The 21,746-nt window shown below is 46.5% G+C and overlaps 1 pseudogene; it reads right to left on the bottom strand.

Annotated features, from left to right (window-relative positions):
• Positions 1-1,408: 1,408 nt before the first annotated feature.
• On the bottom strand, positions 1,409-1,527 carry LOC143936698 (5S ribosomal RNA; annotated as a pseudogene).
• Positions 1,528-21,746: the final 20,219 nt, after the last annotated feature.

Genomic DNA, 21,746 nt, shown 5'->3' with positions numbered 1-21,746 from the left:
TCCGCCCGATTTCGGACAACCCACGTTTCCCCCCGGGCACATCTGATGCAGCATTCTGAACCCTGAGGGATTCGGGGTGTTACCTAGCCTCACATTTTAGTGTAGCGGGACGCTGGAGAACGACTGCAGAACTGACAGACCCAACTGGCCCATACCGTCTGGACTTTTTGAGAACAGCACAACTGCAACACTTTTTAGACACCCTAACGCCGCCTAGGGCCGCGTCTTCATCTCCCACACCCATAGAAGATCTATGCTCCGGAACGGGGTTGGTGGCTCACACTCTGTCCTTAACATACACGATACTTAATGTTCCGCCGGAAGGCTATCAGCTCCCGAGTCTCATTAAATGGGAAAGGGAACTGAATTGCACGTTCACAGATCTACAGAAGCAGAAAATTGTGCTGTTTACGCACAAATTGTCAATCTGCACTAAGGTGCAGGAGACGAATTACAAACTCCTCACGAGATGGTATAGGACCCTGGTAGTTTTGCGTAAATTTTTCCCGGCGGTGTCGGATGAATGCTTGCGCTGCCGGGAGGGACGGGGACTCTGTTGCATATTTTTTGGTCCTGCCCTAGACTTAGATGTTTTTGGGAGGGGGTCCGTCGGATCGTGCAGGGATTCACTGATTATGTGATCCCGGATGATCCGGCGTTCTTCCTGCTTCATGTTAACGACATACCCACACGCTTGTATAAGAAGTGTTTGATCAGACATTTGGTAGATGCGACGAAGGCATGCATTCCCCTTGCCTGGAAATCTCCACTCCCTCCTACTCTGAATACTTGGGTCAGGAAAGTCGAAGACGTTAATAAGATGGAAGACCTTGTCCTGACGAGCCAACACAGACAGGAGTTATATACCAAGACATGGCAGCTTTGGAATGTATTCAAATTCTCACAAGAGGGGCAGGCCCTATGGGTGCCCCTAGTTCACCCACTGTGAAGTGGATGATATCGTGACCAATCGTTCGAATGTTTACCTAATCTGAGTATACTGGACACCCATGCTCGTGGGTACCCCCCCTCCCCTACCCCACCCCCCCAATCTCCTTCCTCCTGCCCCCCGCCTGACCTTTACTTACCTCTCCCTTCCTACTTTCTCTTCTATTCACTGTTTTTCTATCTAGCTTTGCCTTCCTTGGCACCTCAGGGCTCTGTTGGAGTTCCTGGGCTTTCTTACATCCTTCTACAACCAACAGGAAAAAAAAAAAGGGGGGAGAGACCTGGCCGGACCTAAACGGCATGATGTTACATGTTACTGTCAGGGGATACCTGTGTTACAGTTGTACTATGCCATGTACTCAGATTGTCGCTACTTTATATTGCACTGTGACTGTTTTGATTTTGTACATGTTGTGGCCGGTTTGGTCCTTCCGCCCAAATACAAAAAAAAAAAAGAAGAAGTCTACAGCACCTAGTATTCCCAGGTGGTCTCCCATCCAGGTATTAACAAGGCCCAACCCTATTTAGTCTCTGAGATCAGACGAGATCTGGTGCTTTCAGGGTTATGTGGCCATAGGCGAGCTCTTCAGGCACTCTCAACCCTCTTGACAAACACGAAGATGGTCACCTTGGTAAACAAACAAAAGTAAAACAAGTCAACGCCAACAACATAAAAAGAAGCCTACAGCACCTAGTATTCCCAGGTGGTCTCCAATCCAGGTACTAGCAAGGCCCGACCCTGTTTAGTCTCTGGGATCAGACAAGATCGGGTGCTTTCAGGGTGATGTCTTTGGGCACTCTCAACCCTCTTGTTAAACTCCAAGATGGTCACCTTGGGAACCAAGTAAAAAAAAAAAGCAGGTCAACTCCAACAACATATAATGAAGCCTACGGCACCTGGTATTCCCAAGCAGTCTCCCATCCAGGTACTAACCAGGCCTGACCCTGGATAGCCTGCCAGGCCAGACAAGATCAAGCGCTTTCAGGATGATGTGGCCATAGGCGATCTCTTAGGGCACTTTCAACCCTCTTGACAAACTGCAAGAAGGTCACCTTGGGAAACAAGCGAAAAATAAACAGGTCAACGCCAACAACGTAAAAAGAAGCCTACGGCACCTGGTATTCACAGATGGTCTCCCATCCAGGTACGAACCAGGCCGTACACTAGGCCTCCGAGATCAGATGAGGTTGTGTGCTTTCAGGGTGATGTGGCCGTAGGTGTTCTATTCAGACACTCTCAATCCTCTTGACAAACGCCAAGGTGGTCATCTTGGGAAACAAGTGAAAAAAAACAGGTCAACGCCAACAACATTGTGGTCTCCCATCTGACCCTGACCCTGCTTAGCCTCTGAGATCGGGCACTTTTATGGTGATGTGGCCTTAGGTGAACGCTTCGGGACATACTTAAAATTCTTGACAGATGCTAAGATGGTCACCTTGGGAAACAATCGAAAAAAAGAAACAGGTCAAAGCCAACAATATAAAAAGATTAGTACACCACCTGTAATTAGGTACTATCCAGGCCGGACCCTGCTTAGCCTTTATTACTGGTGTTCAATTTCTGCAATAAAGGCATCTGCAGTGGTTGTTGAGTGTGGGTGTTTTGTGCCTCCTGCACAGTATATACCTGAAGCTACCCCTTATTGCTGGTGTTCTGTTTCTGTAATACAGGAACCTAGCACTGTTACAGTGGGTGTTGTGTTCCTCCCACGCTTTTCCTTATTTTCGGCATCTAGACGTGTTGAGCCAAATCATGCCGAAGACTTGGTTGGATGTGGAAGACCAAGCCCTCCTAATGCTCCTCATCCACTCTCACCCGGGCTCAGGGTACTAGTCTGTGTTCTGTATACACTAGGCTTTCTTCTGTATACCCTATTCTCTCTTTATACTCTAGCCTGTCGTTTATGTACACTAGACTCTTTGTTTAACTCATAAATGGCAGTGTATATAGAAGGAAGGCTAAGCTAAGTATATACAGAGAGGCTAAGGTATAGAGAAGGTAGGCCAGTTTATACAGAAAACCGGTTGGGTATACAAAGTAGTAGGCTATTGTATACAGAGAGGCTAGAGAATAAAGAAGACAGGCTAGTGTATACAGAACACATGCTAATGTATACAGAAAAAAGGCTTGGTTATAGAGAGAGACTGAGACTATAATATTCAGAAGAAAAGCTAGTATATACACAGAGGCAGGCTGGGGTACACAGAGAGGCTAGTGAATACAGATACGGGGATGTATACAGAAATGCTAGTGTATACAGTGTAGTGTATACAGTGTAGTGTATACAGAGAGGCTGCCATAAATTAGGCTGGGGTATACAGAGATGCTAATGAATACAGATAGGGTGATGTATACAGAAATGCTAGAGTAAACAGTGAGGCTGGGGTACACAGAGAGGCTAGTTTAAAGAGAAGCTAGTATATACCAAGATGTTAATGTATATAGAGAGGTTAGTGTATAGAGAGAGTCGAGTGTATACAGAAAGGACAGTGCATATAGAGAAACTAGTGTATAACTAGACAGGCTTGGGTATACATCAAAGCTGACAGTGTATACAGAAGACTGGGTAGTGTATACAGAGAGTATAGTGTGTACAGAAGACAGGCCAGTGTAAACAGACAGGCTAGTGGGTACAGAAGACAGGCTGGTTTATTCTAGCTAGTTCTTACAGGCTAGTGTATACTGAAGACAGGCTGTGGTATACAGAGAGTTTAGTGTATTCAGAGAGTCTAGTGTACACAGTCGGCGAGTGTATACATAAGACCGACTAGTTTACACTGAGTTTACAGAGATGCAAGGGGTACAGAGAAGCTAGTATATATAGAAGACTACAGCATAGAGAAGAAAGGCTAGTGAATACAGAATAAAGGCTGGCTTCTAGGGTATACAGAGAGGCTAGATTATACAGAGAGGCTAGTGCATACAGTGAAACTATTGTATAAAGAAGTCTGGTTAGTGTATACAGAGAAGCTAGGGTGTACAGAAGAAAGGCTAGACAGGCTATAAAGAAAAGACAAGTGTTTACAGAAGACAGTTTGGGGTATACAGAGACATTTCATAGTGTATACAGAGAAACTAGTGTATAATAGAGATGGTAGTGTATATAGAAGACAGTATAAAGAAAGACAGAGTAATGTATATAGAAAAAATAAAACAGGCTAGTGAATTTAGAGGGTAGGCGATTATAATCATCCACATCAAGCATGCAATAAAACTATCGTACATCAAAGTAAACCATGTACTGCCAAACCAATAACGGCCAATGACTTAACAAATGACTTATCAGTCAATGACTTAACAAAATAAACTTTGCACTCTTTTGCTCTATTTTGCATATTTGTAATTCTCCACATCAACCGTCACATTGATATCACCACTGACGACACACCATCCTGACTTATTTTGCTTTATTTATTATTAGAAATAGAGAGTACCGGTTAAATCTATTCACTTCGACGAGGTCTACCGCTAATTGTACGGTAATGTAAAATGTTCACAAAAAATGTTCACATTTGCTCCCAGACATGCTGCACATACTAAGAGTAATGTAACTATCGCTCGCTAACGATGTAAACAGTTTTATTGCTCCTCTGACATTAACCGAGTATCTCTGACATTAACTATCTCTCTGCACTAGAATTGTAATAATAATAATATAAGCTTTCTCAATGGTACCGGCATATCCTTTGAATTTAGACTAACGCCACTATTTCTCAGCCATTCTCAAGCTAAGCTTTCAATCTCTTACCGTTGAACTTCCTCCCTGCAATATTAAGCCATTTAAATTTCCTATTGGTCACCTATATTATACAACTGTCTTAAAAGCATGTATGTAGAGAATGAAACTAGTCTTACATCTTAATAAAACAGTTTTATTGCTCAACCAGTATCAGCTGTCTTGACATAAGCAAATAAACGTTTCTACTGTTTGACTCTATTTTCTGTATTACTTCTTTTTCTCCACCTTACCTGTCACAATTAAAACACAGTGACAAAACATTTCTTTTAACCGCAGCAAAATGTGAGAAAAGTAGTGTAAAGCCGTCTTTCTGCCATATGCTTCAGAAAATTAATGTATCACTATTAAATCCATATCGATTCCACATCCTAATGTAAACCGTCTTACAAATTTAACATTTACTGATATTACATTATGATTATACCAGTGGAAAAAGGACCGCGTAATTGAACTGTCAAATTAACCTGTGATATAATCATAATCTCAGAGTTAGTTATCTGATAAATTTACGATTTACTCAACGATTTACTCAACGATTTAAAATTAGATTCTTTTTCAAGCTAAGTCAATTTAATCTTAAATAATGTATGTTTTATTCTACTGTACTCTTAAATTGTGTACTGTTTTTCTGTATCTAGCCATGCTCATATTTCGTGTTATGTTGCAACCATCTAATCTCCTTGCTATTCCGACAATGAGACCTTAATTAGACCTTAATGAGGATATTACTTTGCAACTATCCCTTGAGCCCTTTTGTCTATTCACTTTATCTCGACCGATATATACTGCCTCAATATTTTCTAAATTTGTTTTGCTATATTTATTATTATATTATAGAGATTACTATCTCTAAATCATTGTAAACCTAACCATAGTTATAATGTCTACAGCTAATTTTACGTTAAAGCAAAATTCACACAAAACCATCTTTTTAAAACCTTTTACACACTGCACATAATGCAACCATCTCTTGCTACCTCTATGCAATAGGATTCTCTTTCTGACTCTATTTTGGGTATTACTTCTCCACATTAACTGTCACACTGATAACCATTTGTAACACATAACACTGGAAACACATTTTTTAACAGCAGCAAAATGTGAGAAAAGCAGTGGGACGGTTTACTGATTGAGAAGTGATTGCACTAGCAAAGGATAGCAATAAAGTTTGACTACATTACTAACACATAATGCAACTATTTTACATTCACATCAAGCATACATCCTAATGTAAACTTTATATCATTGGGGCGTGGCCAGGATGGCACTGTGAGCGGCTGCTTTTTTAGTGAGCTCCGCTTCTGCAAAAAAATTACCCGGATCCAGGACTTTTCTTCTCCACAATCAGCCCCTCTGGAGCCTGGGGTTGGTGTTTGTTGGCCCCGTGGCCCAGCGGGAGAAGACTGAGAGCACGGCGCTCTCCCGACTGCTCCGCGGCCTTGCCGGTGTTTTAGGCCGCAGCCGCGGACTTTCCTGGCGGCCCTCGCCCGGGCGGCGGAGCGCGGTGCTCGCGGAGGATCGCGGCGGGACCCCCGAGACCGGTGGCTGCACGGAGGGTGGACCCCTGCCTGGCGGATAGTGGCGGCCCAGAAGGGGAATCCGGACCTCCGGCGGTGAGTAGGCCGCGACCGCGGCCTTTCCTGACGGCCCCCGCCCGAGCACCTGCAGTACTCCCGGAGTGGCACCCCCCGCGGCCTGTGGCGGACCCCATACGTGGTGGGGCAGAGCCTGGACATCCGGAGGCGAGTAGGCCACGACCGGGGCCTTTCCTGATGGCCTGCGGACGGCCCGGGGGCTCCATTCTGCAAACCTCCCCCCTGCACTGAGGTGAGATCCCCTGCCTGGCCTGCACACTGCAGACTCCCCGTCCCCCCCCGGTATACTGGGCTCTCTGGGACATTGATTGGAGGGAGTTTGGGGGGCGGACCCCCTGACGGCCCCTGAGAGGTGAAACTGGGCGGGGGACTTTTTTAGCGCCCCAGCTGTCCTGGGGGACCCCAGCCGACGGATCAAGGGCCGCCTTGGCACGGGAACGGGCCCTTCTGCCCACACAAACCACAGCCCTCCCTTTACGGTCCGACGACACCCGGACTCTACAGCCAGGGCACCAGGGATTTGCCGGCGGACACTCTCTGAACCCACCTGGACTTGTCCTGCGCCACTCCATCTGAATGAGGCGCCGGAACTCTGGCAAGAATTTTAGTAAAGGGGGTAAGCGTCTGTCTTTTCCATCCCAGCCAGACCCCCCCCGGGAAGACTTGGTCCCCCAGGAGGAGACCCGTACCACACGAAGTGCCCATAGAGCTTCCCAGACGGCCCCCATGGATCCAGCCGAGTCCCGGCCTCCCTGGCTGGCGGAGGTCATGGCGGCCATTGCCACTTGTCAAACCACCCTAACAGCCAAAATGGAAGCCGTGCAGCTGGATATGGGTCTTATCAGACAGGACATAGACAAACTCAGATCCAGGGTTACTGAGACTGAGCAAAGGGTGAGCAATACTGAAGACACAGTGTCCGAGCATGGAGCTGCACTTCGCACCCTTCAAACTAAAGTTAAAGCCTTGGAATACAGAGCCGAAGATGCAGAGAATAGGAACCGGCGCAATAATCTCCGCATTGTCGGCCTCCCAGAGGGGGTTGAGGGGAACAACCCCACCTGCTTTGTGGAGGGCATGCTGCGGGACCTCCTCCCTGCTGCTCGTTTCTCGCCTCACTTTGCAGTGGAAAGGGCGCACCGTGTACCACCTAAACCGGGGCCTCCTGGGGCCCCCCCGCGAACCTTCATCCTCCGCCTCCTCAATTTCAGAGACCATGATGCAGTTCTCCACGCTTCTAGAACGGTCGGCGACCTTCAGTATCAGAATGCCAGACTGATGATCTTCCCTGACTACTCGGTGGAGACTCAGAAGCTCAGGAAATCCTTTGATTACGTGAAAGCGACTTTGAGAGCACGTAACATCCGCTATAGTGTTCTTTTTCCGGCCCGTCTACGAGTCCAGGATGGAGAGACGACCCGCTTCTTTAACACCCCCAGAGAGGCATCCGCCTGGATTGATTCGCTGGCGCCCGCCCGCTGATCGACTAACTACCTCTTCGGAATTGTTTACAATCCGTTCTACTGTTGGGATGCCCACGACCTTTGTTGCACCTGTTGTGCCCAGTTTGCACCGATGGTGGGCTCAACTCTAACGCTGGCGGAAACCTCCCCAGTAGCGGGAGTTTAAGTTGATACCCCTGACCTGAGATACGGTCGGGAGAGGACTGTGACATGCCGCTCCTCTTTGCCCTTTCCTGCTCCCTCCTGGAGCATGGGGGCTCATACCATATGCTCCTTCTTCCCCCCTTTTTGGATCATTTTCACTGATGGGACAATCTGCAACTTTTCTTTATCCTCCCAGATCCCTGTCCCTGTCAGCCTTCTTTATAGAGCAGGCGGTTGCCTCACGCCTAGTGAGCCTCTCACTTGGTTACCTGCACCCCCCCAGGATGTCTGGGAGGGGTGGAACTTGCCTCCTGCACGGACCCCCAGTTGCAGCCGGCGAGCTGATGCACTTTGGGATGGATACCCTCCTCAGTTTAAGGGGGTTGGGTGGGGACTGTTCCCCTAACGGGGCCAGGGACTTTTGTTTCCCTTTTTCTTTTCTCATGTATGGTTATTGGGGTTTTTTGTTTGTTCTCTGTTTAGTTTTGTTGTACTTGTTTACTAAAAATATTGATATTTCAGTGTTGCATTGTCCTCAGATATGTATGTCCCGGGTCCAGCGGTCCAATCCGGGAGCCGGGTTCCACAATGATCCTGATCCTTCCACTGCCCCCAGAAGCCATGTCCACACTTAACATTGTATCCTGGAACACCAGGGGATTGAACTCCCCGGTTAAGCGATCCCTGGTGTTCCAATTTCTTAAAAGCTATAACCCACATATATGTATACTCCAGGAGACGCACCTCATTGGAAGTAGGCTTCTTTCCCTCAAAAAACCCTGGGTGGGGTACCATTACCACTCCACCCACTCTAGTTTTGCCAGGGGGGTGAGTGTCCTAGTATTGAAGTCCCTCCCCTTTCGGCTCCTGGATCTGGCCTTGGACCCGGACGGCAGGTATGTCATTGTTCATGCGACAATTTACTCAATGACCTGGACCATTGTGGGATTGTACTTGCCCCCGCCGGCCTCATTGCTGGTGCTGAACCAAATCACTAGTAAGATGGCCGAGTTTGCCTCTGATAATGCTCTTATCCTGGGTGATTTTAATCTAGTTCCTGACCCAGACATGGACAGACTGACTCCAGGGGGACACCATGGACCTGGGCTTGCTGCCTGGGCAGACACATATGGCCTGACGGATGTCTGGAGGTGGAGACACCCCGGGTCTCGGGCATTTACATGTCACTCTGCCACCCACAAAACATTCTCCCGCATTGACTTGGTCTTTGCGCGGAGCCCAGTCCTCCCAAGGGTCGTAGATATACAAATATTGCCCAGGGGGATATCTGACCATGCACCTTTGTTCCTGACATTGGATCTTTCCCTGGGACCAGCGGTTAGACTATGGAGGCTTTCCAGGTTCTAGATCTCAGATGCCGCTGTGGATACTCATTTTAGGACCGAATTGAACAGCTATTGGAAGGAGAATGCAGGTTCGGCTGGGGTCACGGTAGTGTGGGATGCCTTTAAGGCTACCACGAGGGGACACTATCAGACTATCATTGGCAAAATACGCAGGGAACGTAGAGCAGAGCTAAAAAAGGCAGAGGGAGAGGCGGTCTGCGCGGAGGCTCTTTTTGTCCGCACTCGGGATCCCCACCAGTATCGGCAACTGCAAATCCTGACCAGGGAGGCTGTTGATCTCCGTACCTCTCTCACCCAGAAGAGAATGCTGGCTCAGTCCCAGCGGATCTTTGAGCAGGGGGAAAGGTCGGGTAGGATGCTGGCCTGGCTCTCCAGAGAACAGGCAGGGGGGCTGAGCATTTCACATATCAGGGACAACTCCGGTCAGTTGCTTCACACCCCAGACAGGATTAACAACTGTTTTGCAGAGTTTTATACATCTCTCTACACCTCTAGGTTGGATTACAGTAAGGAAGAACTAACGACTTACTTGGCCAACATAGATATACCAATCCTCACGGAAACGTACCGAAATAGGCTGGACGCCCCTATCACGGTCCTGGAGATTCTCCAGGTGCTTAAATCTATGCAGGCAGGTAAGACGCCGGGACCGGACGGAATCCCGGCGGAATTCTATAAGCACTACGCTACGGAGCTTTCTGAAAGACTCCACCATCTTTTCTCTGCGTCGTCGCATATTGATAAACTTCCCGACACCATGAGCGAGGCGATCATAGTGGTGATCCCCAAGCCGGGGGAAAGACCCCACCTTGTGTTCGTCATACCGCCCTATATCACTGTTAAATGCGGACGCGAAAATACTGGCCAAAATCCTGGCCAACAGACTAAACTTAGTCATCACGGCCCTTGTCCATAGCGACCAAACAGGTTTTATGCCGGGCAGAGGCACAGACATTAATATCAGACGCCTACTTACGCACATAGATAGAGCGGCCGGGAGGGAGACTGGTGTGGTGGCCTCACTCGATGCGGAGAAGGCTTTCGACTCTGTCGAGTGGGGTTACCTATGGGAGGTGCTCTCGCGATTCGGATTTGGCCCGGGATTTACGAATTGGATCCGCATGCTGTACCGCAGCCCCTCTGCTAGAATCCGTACCAATGGCTGTCTCTCCGGGCAGTTTCAGATGGCACGGGGTACGAGACAGGGGTGCCCCCTCTCACCAGCCTTATTCGCCCTCGCGATGGAGCCCTTGGCTATCTTGCTGAGAGCGGATGCTGGGATAAAGGGAATACAGGTAGGGCCCATCGAGGAAAAGCTGACCCTGGAGGCAGCCATCCTTGGCTCCTATGCAGCTCTGAGCAACCTACCATTTCGGGGGCTTAGAGCGAGCTCCTCCATGACGGGCTTGATGCGTACCACGGTGAGGGTCTGGCGGGAGGCAAGGAGGAGCTATGGAAAGCCCAATCACATCTCCCCACATATGCCCCTATGGGGCAACCCCATGCTCCCTCACCTGAATAGTATCCCAGACCCTTCTCTGTGGGCGAAAAGAGGAATCGTTACTTTAAAGCACATAGTTCATCAGGGTAGGCTAATGACTTTCCAAGAACTGAGACGTACATATGGGCTTCCAATTTCTTTCCAGTTCAGATATTGGCAACTGAAGCACGCCTTTGGGGCTCAGTTTCCTGCCCCTCTGACTCTGGAATCGGACTCCATTGAACGCCTACTGACTTCCAGGGTGATGGGGAGAACCCTGTCGACCTTATATCTTTACCTAACGGTGGAACATGATACTAGTTTGACCAAGACCTGGGAGAAGTGGAGTTCGGACATTCCGTCCCTAGGGGAGGAGGAATGGGAGGAGTGCCTGACTTCTTACATTCCAACAATGATAGCCGCGAAAGACAGGTTTATACAATTTAAATTCCTGCATAGGGCATACTTCACCCCGCAGAGGCTGGCGCGGATTTACCCCCAAAGAGACCCTAATTGTCAAAGGTGTAAACAGGAGGAGGGCACTTTCTGGCACATGGTCTGGTCATGTCCCAAAATCCAGCCCTACTGGGAGGAAGTGGTTTCTACGCTAAATGCTGTGACCGGGTCGAACCTTCAGGTCGACCCTCAAACCCTACTATTGAGCCATTTGGCAGACGTTGAGGGGGACAGGTACTGTAAACTGTGCCTTACCTTCGCATTGTATTATGCCAGACACGAGATTCTATTGAAATGGAAACTCGTGGACCCCCCTACCCCTGCTGAGTTGGTGGTGATCCCCCCCCCCCGGCTGACCGCCCTGTCCTCTCTCTCCCGACCATTTCCTCCCTGGCCCCCCCCCTTCCGCGGGCTCGCGCAAATGTCAGGTACCTGCATGATGGCTGTGAAGTTTCGCTGGGAATGTCCTGCATTTATGATAGAGTTATGGATACTCCTGTTATCTGTACTGCTGGATTATTGATTTAAGAATGGTTACTGGATGAAGGTGGTTTTTTTTTTCCTTTCTACAACTGTGTAATATCGGATCTACTGTACTTTGCAATGTAATGCTGATTTGTCTAATAAAATTTTCTGTTAAAAAAACAAAACAAAAAAAAAACTTTATATCATTATTAATGTTCAGGGTTACTGATACATTATGCCGTTAACCAGTGAAAACGGAAAACTGTCAGTGTTAGGCCGCGTACACACGGGCGGACTGTTCGCCCAACTTTGTCCGCTGAACAGTGTTTCAGCGGACAGTCCGCTCGTGTGTGGGCTTCAGCGGACAGTTTCAGCGGACAGTCTGACGAACAAAGTTTTTCGGAATTTCCGTAAGACTGTCCGCTGAAACTTGGTTTGAGCGGACAGTCCGCTCGTGTGTAGGCTTGTTCGATAAACTAAGTCTCGCGCATGCTCAGAAAGAATTTACACGGCGAAGGTTGCATTGCAGTGTATTGGACTTCGAATTTCTCGTCCCGTTGTACGTGCCGTTCACGTCATCGCGCAAGTTTTCAGCGGACTGTTCGTTCGTCGTGTGTGGTCAAGTCCGTTCATGCTAATTTTGAACGGACTGTTTGTCAAACTGTTTGACGAACCTAGTTGGGCGGACAGTCCGCCCGTGTGTACGCGGCCTAAGGCATCTTCGTGCGTAACAAAATTAATGGAACGATGTACATGTTGGAATTTTCAAGCTACGTCAATTTACCCTTAAATAATGTATACCCTTTAGCTGCTTAGCTCACACTTTGCTGTATGTAGCCACGTTAACTGTATTCATGGTTACATGAAAGTAACCAATGGGGATTGACATTTCATGTGTATCTCACACCTCTAATGCAATCTGTCTCTTTGCCATGTCATACTTTGCCAGTTATTATACTTTCTCAACCATAAAGACATGTAAGGATCCTGAAAAACGATAGAAATCTTGTCACGTCGTTGCTAATATTTCATGATTACAGTAATCATCTCATCTAATTGCTATTCTGTCATTCTGCCTTGGTATTACTTTGCAACGCTCTATTGAACAATGTAAAGGTAAGCTAGATATTTTGTGTATTTCAACTTAAGCTCGACCTGTATATACTGTCTCAATATTATCCTTTCTAAATTTGCTAATTTAGATTATAGAGTTTGCTATGTCTAAATCCAGGTAACCTACTCACCTTTATTATGTATACTGCTAATTTTAGGATTATACAAAACCATCTTATTGTTTCTTTACACACTGCACATATTAAGCAATGCTACCGATGTGAACAGTTTAATTGCTCACATCCATCACATTTAGCTGGTATCTCTCTGCAATATGAAACGGAATTTGTACTACAACGATCACTCATCTAATATCAGACCACTCATTGCTACCGGGATAACTTTTACATTTAAAGTAATGAAAGAATTTCTCAGTCATTTTCAAGCTACTGCAACTAACGCTTCCGATCTCTTTTCAACTGCAATACTTAATCTCTGCAATTTTAAGGAATATTTAGCTGCTTAGCTCACACTTTGCTGTATGTAGCCGTGTTAATTGTATTAATGGTTACCTGTAAGTAACCAATGGGGATTGACATTTCATCTCTAATTCACATTCACAATTCTAATGCAGTTTGTCTTTTTGCCATGTCATCCTCTGCCAGGTGTTATCCTTTCTCATCCTTATGCTATATTTGGAATCACTACATGATTAAAAAGACACGTAATGAACCAGAATGATAAAAACCTAGACACGTCGTTGCTGTTATTTCGTGTTATGCAGCAATCATATATATTTTGTGTATTTACACTTAAACCCGACCTGTATATACTGTCTCAATATTAATCTGAGTTATTTTGCTAAATGTATTATTAGAAAAAACAGATTAATATCTCTAAATACTGGTAAACCAACTCACCCAAAACCATCTTACTTCTACCTTACACGCAGCACATATTAAGATATTAACATTTAGCCACTATCACTCTGCAATAGTAAACGAAATGTGTATATTTCACCTAATATTAGTCTTCTCAGTGCTACCGGAACAACTTTTAAATTTAGAGTAATGCAACTCTAGTTTTATGAAGCTACTACAACTAACGCTTTGGATCTCTTTCCTGTTAAATTACGCTCTGCAATATTAAGCCATGTAAATTGCCATGTAAATTGTCCTATTGGTCTGTCAGTCAATGACTTAACAAAATTAGCTCTTTTGCTCTATTTTGTATATTTGTAGTTATCCAAATTAACTGTATATATCACCTCTGACATCACACCACTGAACTTTTAACAGCACCAAAATATGAAAAAAGCACTGTATCTCTTTACATGATTCAGAAGTAGTTGCATTAGCAAAAAATAAAGTCCTGTCTTCTGTACACGCTAGCCTTTCTGTATACTTTAATCTCTCTGTCTACACCGCCTTCTCTGTCTTCTGTATACATGTGCCCGTATTCTATATACACTAGCCTGCCTTATTTATACAATAGTCTCGGTGTCCCAGCCTCTCTGCATACACTAGCCTCACTGAATTCCCCAGACTGTCTTCTGTATACAAAAGCCTATCTGTAAACAATCGCTTGTCATCTGTACACACTTGCCTCTCTATATACACTAGGCTCAGGGAAATAACATTAGCCTATCTGTATTACCTTGTTTGACTTTTCTATTTTCTGTTTCTTTTCTAGGGTGTACCTCGTCGTATACCCAAGCCAATCTTATTACCCCAGCCTCATTCCACTTATACTGTATAACCTAACTTCTTTTTATAACCCGGCCTCACTGTCAACTTGTCTCTGTACACTAGCCTCTCTGTTTTCCCTAGTCTCTCTGTATAAAATAGCCTCTCTGTATACACTTGTCTGTCTGTATACTCTAGCAAGTCTGCATACACTAGCCCCTCTGTGTAAAACAGCCTCTCCCTTTGTATAACCTAGCCTCCATCTCTGCATACAAAGGACGTTCTTCTGTATAATCTAGCCTGTCTTTTGTACACATTAGCCTCTCTGTATAAACTAGCCGGTCCTCTGTATACACTAGTCCGTCTGTATACACTAGCAAGTCTGTGTAACCAAACCTCTCTTTCTGTATACCCTAGCCTCCATCTCTGCATAACCATAATCTAGCATTATACACTGTATACAGTGTATAATTAGCAAGTCTGCATACTCCTCCATCTCTGCATACCCAGGACGTTCTTTTGTATAATCTAGCCTATCTGTATACACTAGCCTGTCTTTTGTACACATTAGCCTCTCTGTATAAACTATCCGGTCTACTGTATACGTCCATCTGTATACACTAGCAAGTCTGAATATGTACTGTATATGTCCATCTGTATACACTAGCAAGTATGAATACTCCTGCCTCTCTGTGTAACCCAGCCTCTCTCCCTGTATACCTTAGCCTCCATCTCTGCATACCCAGGACATTCTTCTGTATAATCTAGCCTATCTGTATACACTAGCCTGTCTTTTGTACAAATTAGCCTCTCTGTATGAACTAGTTGGTCTACTGTATACACTAGTCCATCTGTATACACGAGCAAGTATGCATACTCTCTGTATTCCCTTGGTTGTCTTTTGTATACACTAGCTTCTCTTTATACATTAGCTCTCTGTATACCCAAGCCTCTCTGTATAAACTAGTCCGTCTGTATACACTAGCAAGTCTGCATACTCTAGCCTCTCTGTGTAACCCAGTCTTTCTCTCTTTATACCCTAGCCTCCATCTCTGCATACCCAGGACGTTCTTCTGTATAATCTAGCCTATCTGTATACACTAGCCTGTCTTTTGTACACATTAGCCTCTCTGTATAAACTATCCGGCCTTCTGTATACACTAGTCCGTCTGTATACACTAGCAAGTCTGTGTAACCAAACCTCTCTCTCTGTATACCCTAGCCTCCATCTCTGCATAACCCAGACGTTCTTCTGTATAATCTAGCCTATCTGTATACACTAGCCTGTCTTTTGTACAAATTAGCCTCTCTGTATAAACTTGTTGGTCTACTGTATACACTAGTCCATCTGTATACACTGGCAAGTATGCATACTCTAGCCTCTCTCTCTGTATACCCTAGCCTCCATCTCTGCATACCCAGGAAGTTTTTCTGTATAATCTAGCCTCTCTGTATAAACTAGCCGGTCTTCTGTATACACGAGCCTCTCTGTATACCCTTGGTTGTCTTTTGTATACACTAGCTTCTCTTTATACATTAGCTGCTGTATTCCCAAGCCTCTCTGTATACACTAGTCCGTCTGTATACACTAGCAAGTCTGCAATCACTAGCCTCTCTGTGTAACCCAGCCTCTCTCTTTGTATACCCTAGCCTCCATCTCTGCATACCCAGGACGTTTTTCTGTATATTCTAGCCTATCTGTATACACTAGCCTGTCTTTTGTACACATTAGCCTCTCTGTATAAACTAGCTGGCCTTCTGTATACACTAGTCCGTCTGTATACACTAGCAAGTCTGTGTACCCTAGCCTCCATCTCTGCATACCCAGGATGTTCTTCTGTATAATCTAGCCTATCTATATACACTAGCCTGTGTTTTGTACACTTTAACCTCTCTGTATAAACTAGCCGGTCTTCTGCATACATGAGCCTCTCTGCATACCCAAGATGTTCTTCTCTATAATCTAGCCTATTTGTATACACTAGCCTGTCTTTTGCACTCATTAGCCTCTCTATATAAACTAGCCGGTCTTCTGTATACACTAGTCTGTCTGTATACACTAGCAAGTATGCATACTCTAGCCTCTTTCTCTGTATACCCTAGCCTCCATCTCTGCATACCCAGGACGTTCTTCTGTATAATCTAGCCTATCTGTATACACTAGTGTATACAGATGGAATAGTGTATACAGAGGACCGGCTAGTTTATACAGAGAGGCTAATGTGTACAAAAGACAGGCTAATGTATACAGATAGGCTAGATTATACAGAAGAACGTCCTGGGTATGCAGAGCGCTCAGGCCAACATGAGTAATATGAGGGACACTCCTCACCCCCCCACCTACCAGATCTGACTTTCATCTCCTTGCCCTCTCTGCCTTGGTCATCTGGTGGCAGTTTTATGCACTCCCGTGCCCCCACCCATTGATAATCCTTACCGATCTTTCCTTCCGCTGCTCACAGGAACACACTGGATTACTTGTCTAATTACCAACTTGTACAAGACACCGCTATCCTCCTGTCTGAAACCGGTCCCCCTTGGAGGCTTTATCCCTCACTGTTTGGGTGGTCCCTGCCTCCCCCTGGATGCTCCACATATACCCAGACGACATTGTCGGAGGGGCACCACTTGACAGGACACGGGGCTGTCATGCCGGTGGCATCTCCCATTGGAGGATGGGATGATGGCCCCAACCCCTTGGCAGCAGGTTCTTTCATGTACAGACCAGGGCGGCTCATCTTCCCTTCTGGAGTCTTGACCTTAGGGGAGGAGTTGAAATTTATGGGGTCCGGGTGGTTGCTGGTGTGAGTGCGCTAAAGGACTTGACATTTCCGCATGTTTGTCCCCTCTCCCTTGCTGCCCCCCTTCCCTCCCCCTTTTTCCCCCTTCCCTCCCCCTTTTCCCCCGGGCATGGACGGGGGAGAGGGGATAAGGAGAGGACAATCTGCCAAAGGGAGAAATGCATTTGTTCGGGGACTGCATGTACGTTTGGGGTATGGGACAGGGGGGGGGGGAACCCATTCTGTGATTCCTTTTCTGTTGTGACGGGCTCCCTCGTGCATGCCTAAGTTTAGGGCGAGCCGAGGAGACCCCTCAGTGCTGACAGTTATATGCTCTACCTCTGTTTTTAATATACTATTGTTTTTTGGTTCTATGATGTTACTGATTGTCTTTTATTTGCATACCGGTACCAGACGTGACATTTACCACTGCCGGGACTGGGGGGACTAGGATCCGTGGGCTCCCTCTCCGACCTGTCTACCCACCAACCCAAGTAGGATGGTGCTTTAAACCCAGTGTACATGTGGTAAGCGCTATAACATAATTGTGCTGTTTTAGTATACCCTTCCTGTACTGTTGAGTGCGGACAACCCTTAATTTCCCTCTCCCCCTGGGGTTGAGGTGCCCGGCCTCTTTTTCCCCTTACCTTTCCTTCCATTTGCCCTTCCTTTCTCCCCCTTTGTCCCCGCCATCCATTACCTACCCAATAACTACCTTGGTTCAACTTTCTTTGCTTTTCTCTGACGTCCCCCTCCCCCTCCCAGAGGAGCTATGGCAGACTCAGTCAAGGTCACCTCTCTAAACGTTAAGGGACTGAACTCCCCTGAAAAATGGTGGATCCTCCTATGAGAACTGAAGACTTCCTGTACTGATGTGGCCTTTATACAAGAAACACATTTTAAAAATACTAGCCTCCCCTTTCTATGATCAAGATCCTTCCCTAAGGTCTACCACTCTACTAACCCCTCCTCTAAGACCAAGGTAGTCTCCATTCTGATCTCTAGCAGGCTCCCCTGGGTTCTCCAGGATTCTCTGGTGGACCCTGGGGGCAGATATCTTTTTCTTAGGGGCCACATTGGAGAGCCGATCACCAAGACACGTTCCTCAGAACTACCCTGCACAGATTATGTGACTTTCGGGAGGGCCAGTTGATATTAGGTGGGGACTTTAATGTCCCCTTTCAACATTGGTTGACACTTCTGCCTCTTGCTCCTCACTCCTCATTTACTCTAGAAAGCGGATTACTAAGTGTTTACTGAATGACCAATTAGTTGATGTCTGGCGTCTGCAACACTCCGGGGAAAGGGACTACTCTTTTTGCGCTTCTCCTCACAAATCATACTTGAGGATAGACTTCTTCTTGATTCCACATGACCAACTGCACTTGGTGAGCTCTTCCTCCATCGGCCATATTACTTGGTCCGACCACGCTCCTGTAGCCCTTACCTACACCCTCTCTAGGAACCCCTCACCTAGGTCTCTATTCTGGCACCTTAATGAGAGCCTCCTCCAGATACCGGAAGTTTTAGCAGATGTGACCAGGGAATTGGACCTTTATTTTCAAGAAAACTAAATGCAGGACTGCGACCCAGGGATAATTTGGGAGGCTCACAAGTGATTACTCCGCAGGGTACTTATCAGGCACGGGCGCGCATCAAACGAACACGGAAGGAACAGCTTGCTAATCTGTTTTGTGAACTTGCCTCTGTGGAAGCGAAACATAAACATGCCCCCTCACGGACCTTAGAGATTGAATTGGGGACACTCCGTACCCAGATTGCTGACCTACTCCATTATAAAGCGAAAGCGGCACTCCAGTTTTGTCGTAAACTGACATAGGAGTCAGGGGACAAATGCGGAAAAATCTTAGCCAGGTCGGTAAATGAGTTGAAATCTGCCTCTTACATACCACAGTTGATAGATGAGAATGGCCAGAGCATGGACCTGAGCAGCAAGAATTTTGTCACCCAAAGGAGAAGTAAGACTGGTGCGAACCGTAGCCAAGATACGATCAGGAGGAATCATAGGAACCGGAACCGACTTTGACTTGGAAATGGAGGAAAATTGTCGTGACAAGGCATCAGCCCTTACATTCTTAGTACCGATAAGAATGAGACAATGTAATTAAAGCTTGAGAAGAAAAGAGCCCATCGCGATTCCGGGAGAGAGTCGCTTAGCCTCAGACAAGAATGTAAGATTCTTATGGTCAGTAAGAATAAGAACAAGCACAGTGGTACCTTAAAGGAGATGTCTCCATTCTTCCAGGGCTAAAATGATCGCCAACAGCTCTCTGTCACCAATCTCATAATTGCACTCAGCAGGTGACAATTTCTTGGAAAAGTAGCCACACGGATGCATAGCGCTCTCAGAGTTAGGACGTTGAGACAGAAGGGCACCAACTCCAGTCTCAGAAGCATCAACTAGAATAAAAGGCAACATAGGATCAGGATGTGCCAACACAGGAGCAGAAACAAAGGCAGCCTTGAGAGTCTCAAAGGCCTTAATGGACCCCGGAGACCAACTCTGTGGGTTACCGTCCTTTCTGGTCATATCAGTCAGGGGCTTAACCAGAGACGAGAAGTTCTGAATAAAATTTCGATAGTAGTTGGCAAAGCCCAGGAAACGCTGCAGAGGGCATAAACCCACAAGTCGAGGCCACTGTAGGACTGCTGAAAGTTTCTCTGGGTCCATCGAAAAACCAGCAGTTGAAATGACATCAGGTATGTAACGATGAAACTCGCACTTCTCCAGGATACAATAGAGATTGTTCTGTCTTAGTTTCTGAAGCACACAACAGACATCTGTGCGGTGGCTCACCAGGGACTTGGAAAATATGAGGATATCATTGAGATAAACCACCGCACATAGCAACAAATCTCGGAGGACATCGTTAATACATTCCTGGAAAAATGCTGGGGCGTTACAAAGGCCAAAAGGCATTACCAGGTATTCATAATGGCGTGTTCTGGTATTAAGCACAGTTTTCCACTCGTCACCCTCCTTAATGCGCACAAGATTGTATGCCCCTCTCAAGTCAAGCTTCGTGAAAACCGTTGCTCTCTTGAGGCGGTCAAATAACTCTGTAATCAATGGAATCGGGTAGGCATTCTTAATCGTGACACGACTGAGACCCCTATAATCTATACAAGGTCTCAGTTCAGCGCTCTTCTTCTTCACAAAGAAGAAACCAGCACCAGCAGGAGGTGAGGATTTGTGAATGAAACCACGAGAATGTGCGTCAGCACCATACTCCTCCATGGCCTTATCCTTCAAGACCAACAAAGGGTAAACCCGGCCATGAGGAGGTATGGCACCAGGTTGAAGGTCAATTGCACAATCATAAGACCAGTGTGGAGGAATACTACCAGCCTGACCTTTATCAAAGACATCGCTAAAATCGCGGTACTCCTCCGGCAGGGAGGGGAGTGAAGAGGTGCACAGGACCCTGGATACCTTCAGGAAGCATGTCTCACTGCATTGTGGTGACCAGGAGTGAACCTCAGCACGGAGCCAATCAAAAGAGGGGTTGTGCCTCTGTAACCAAGGATAACCAATAACCAGCGGAAACCTGGGTGAGTAAATAACTTGGAATTGGATTATCTCATGGTGAAGAACCCCTATGGCCATGGACAATGGAACTGTCTCATCAGTCACATGGGCAGACTGTAAAGGTCTCCCATCAAGAGCCTCAATGGCAAGGGGAGTGTCATGCAGCTGCAGAGGAATCGAGTGCTGTGAAACAAATGCAGCATCAATGAACAGGCCTGCAGCCCCAGAGTCGATTAGAGCCTGAATCTCGATGGACGACTCAGCCCAAGAAGTGTGACCAAAACCAGGGGCTTATCCTTCTGGATAACGGGACAAAACAACAGGTGTTCGGGTGTTCCCTGGACGGGTAGGACAAGACTTCAAAAAGTGACCTGCCTGGCCACAATAAAGGCACAATCTCTCCCTCCTCCTAAAGGCTCTCTCATCCGCAGAAAGACGCATAAAGCCCAGGTGCATGGGTTCATCTTCACTGACTGACCAGGAGGCATAGGAGGTGAGGGAGACATGGTTGGGACTACAAAGCTTGGAGGCAAATGTACAGGAGGCTTCCGCAAGCACTTCTTAAGAGAAAGGAGGATGGCAAACGAGATCAAGCTTTCCAGCTCAGTGGGTATATCTCGGGCTGCTATCTCATCCTTGATGGAATCTAAGAGACCATGAGAAAAAGCAGCCATGAGGGCCTTATTGTTGCAAGCAACCTCTGCTTCCAGAATGCAGAGAAGTTGGGTGAGCGTAAGGCAGGGTAGATGGAAAAGTTAGGGAAGGCAATCCTGAATTGGCACATCCCAAAAAGTATGCCCTGTTGCGTGATGTTAAGGAAGCCAGTGAAGGAGTGTTAGTGCTGGAGCAGAGTGACTCCCCTAGCTGCAGGGTGAACAACAACTCCCAGTGAGGACAGGGGTAGGCCCAAGGGGGAAGGAGAGAGATTCTGGTGGTAGGGTATTCAATTATTAGAAGGACAGATAAGGAAATCTGTCACAAATACCATGATCAATGAACAGTATGTTTAGTGGGTTGAGA

The sequence above is a fragment of the Lithobates pipiens genome, unplaced genomic scaffold (assembly GCF_037356315.1).
Source record: "Lithobates pipiens isolate NorthernLeopardFrog02 unplaced genomic scaffold, aLitPip1_a1.2 Scaffold_28, whole genome shotgun sequence".
NCBI lineage: Eukaryota > Metazoa > Chordata > Amphibia > Anura > Ranidae > Lithobates > Lithobates pipiens.
Note: the sequence above shows the minus strand (reverse complement) of the source record. Positions and strands in the feature narration are given on the sequence as shown.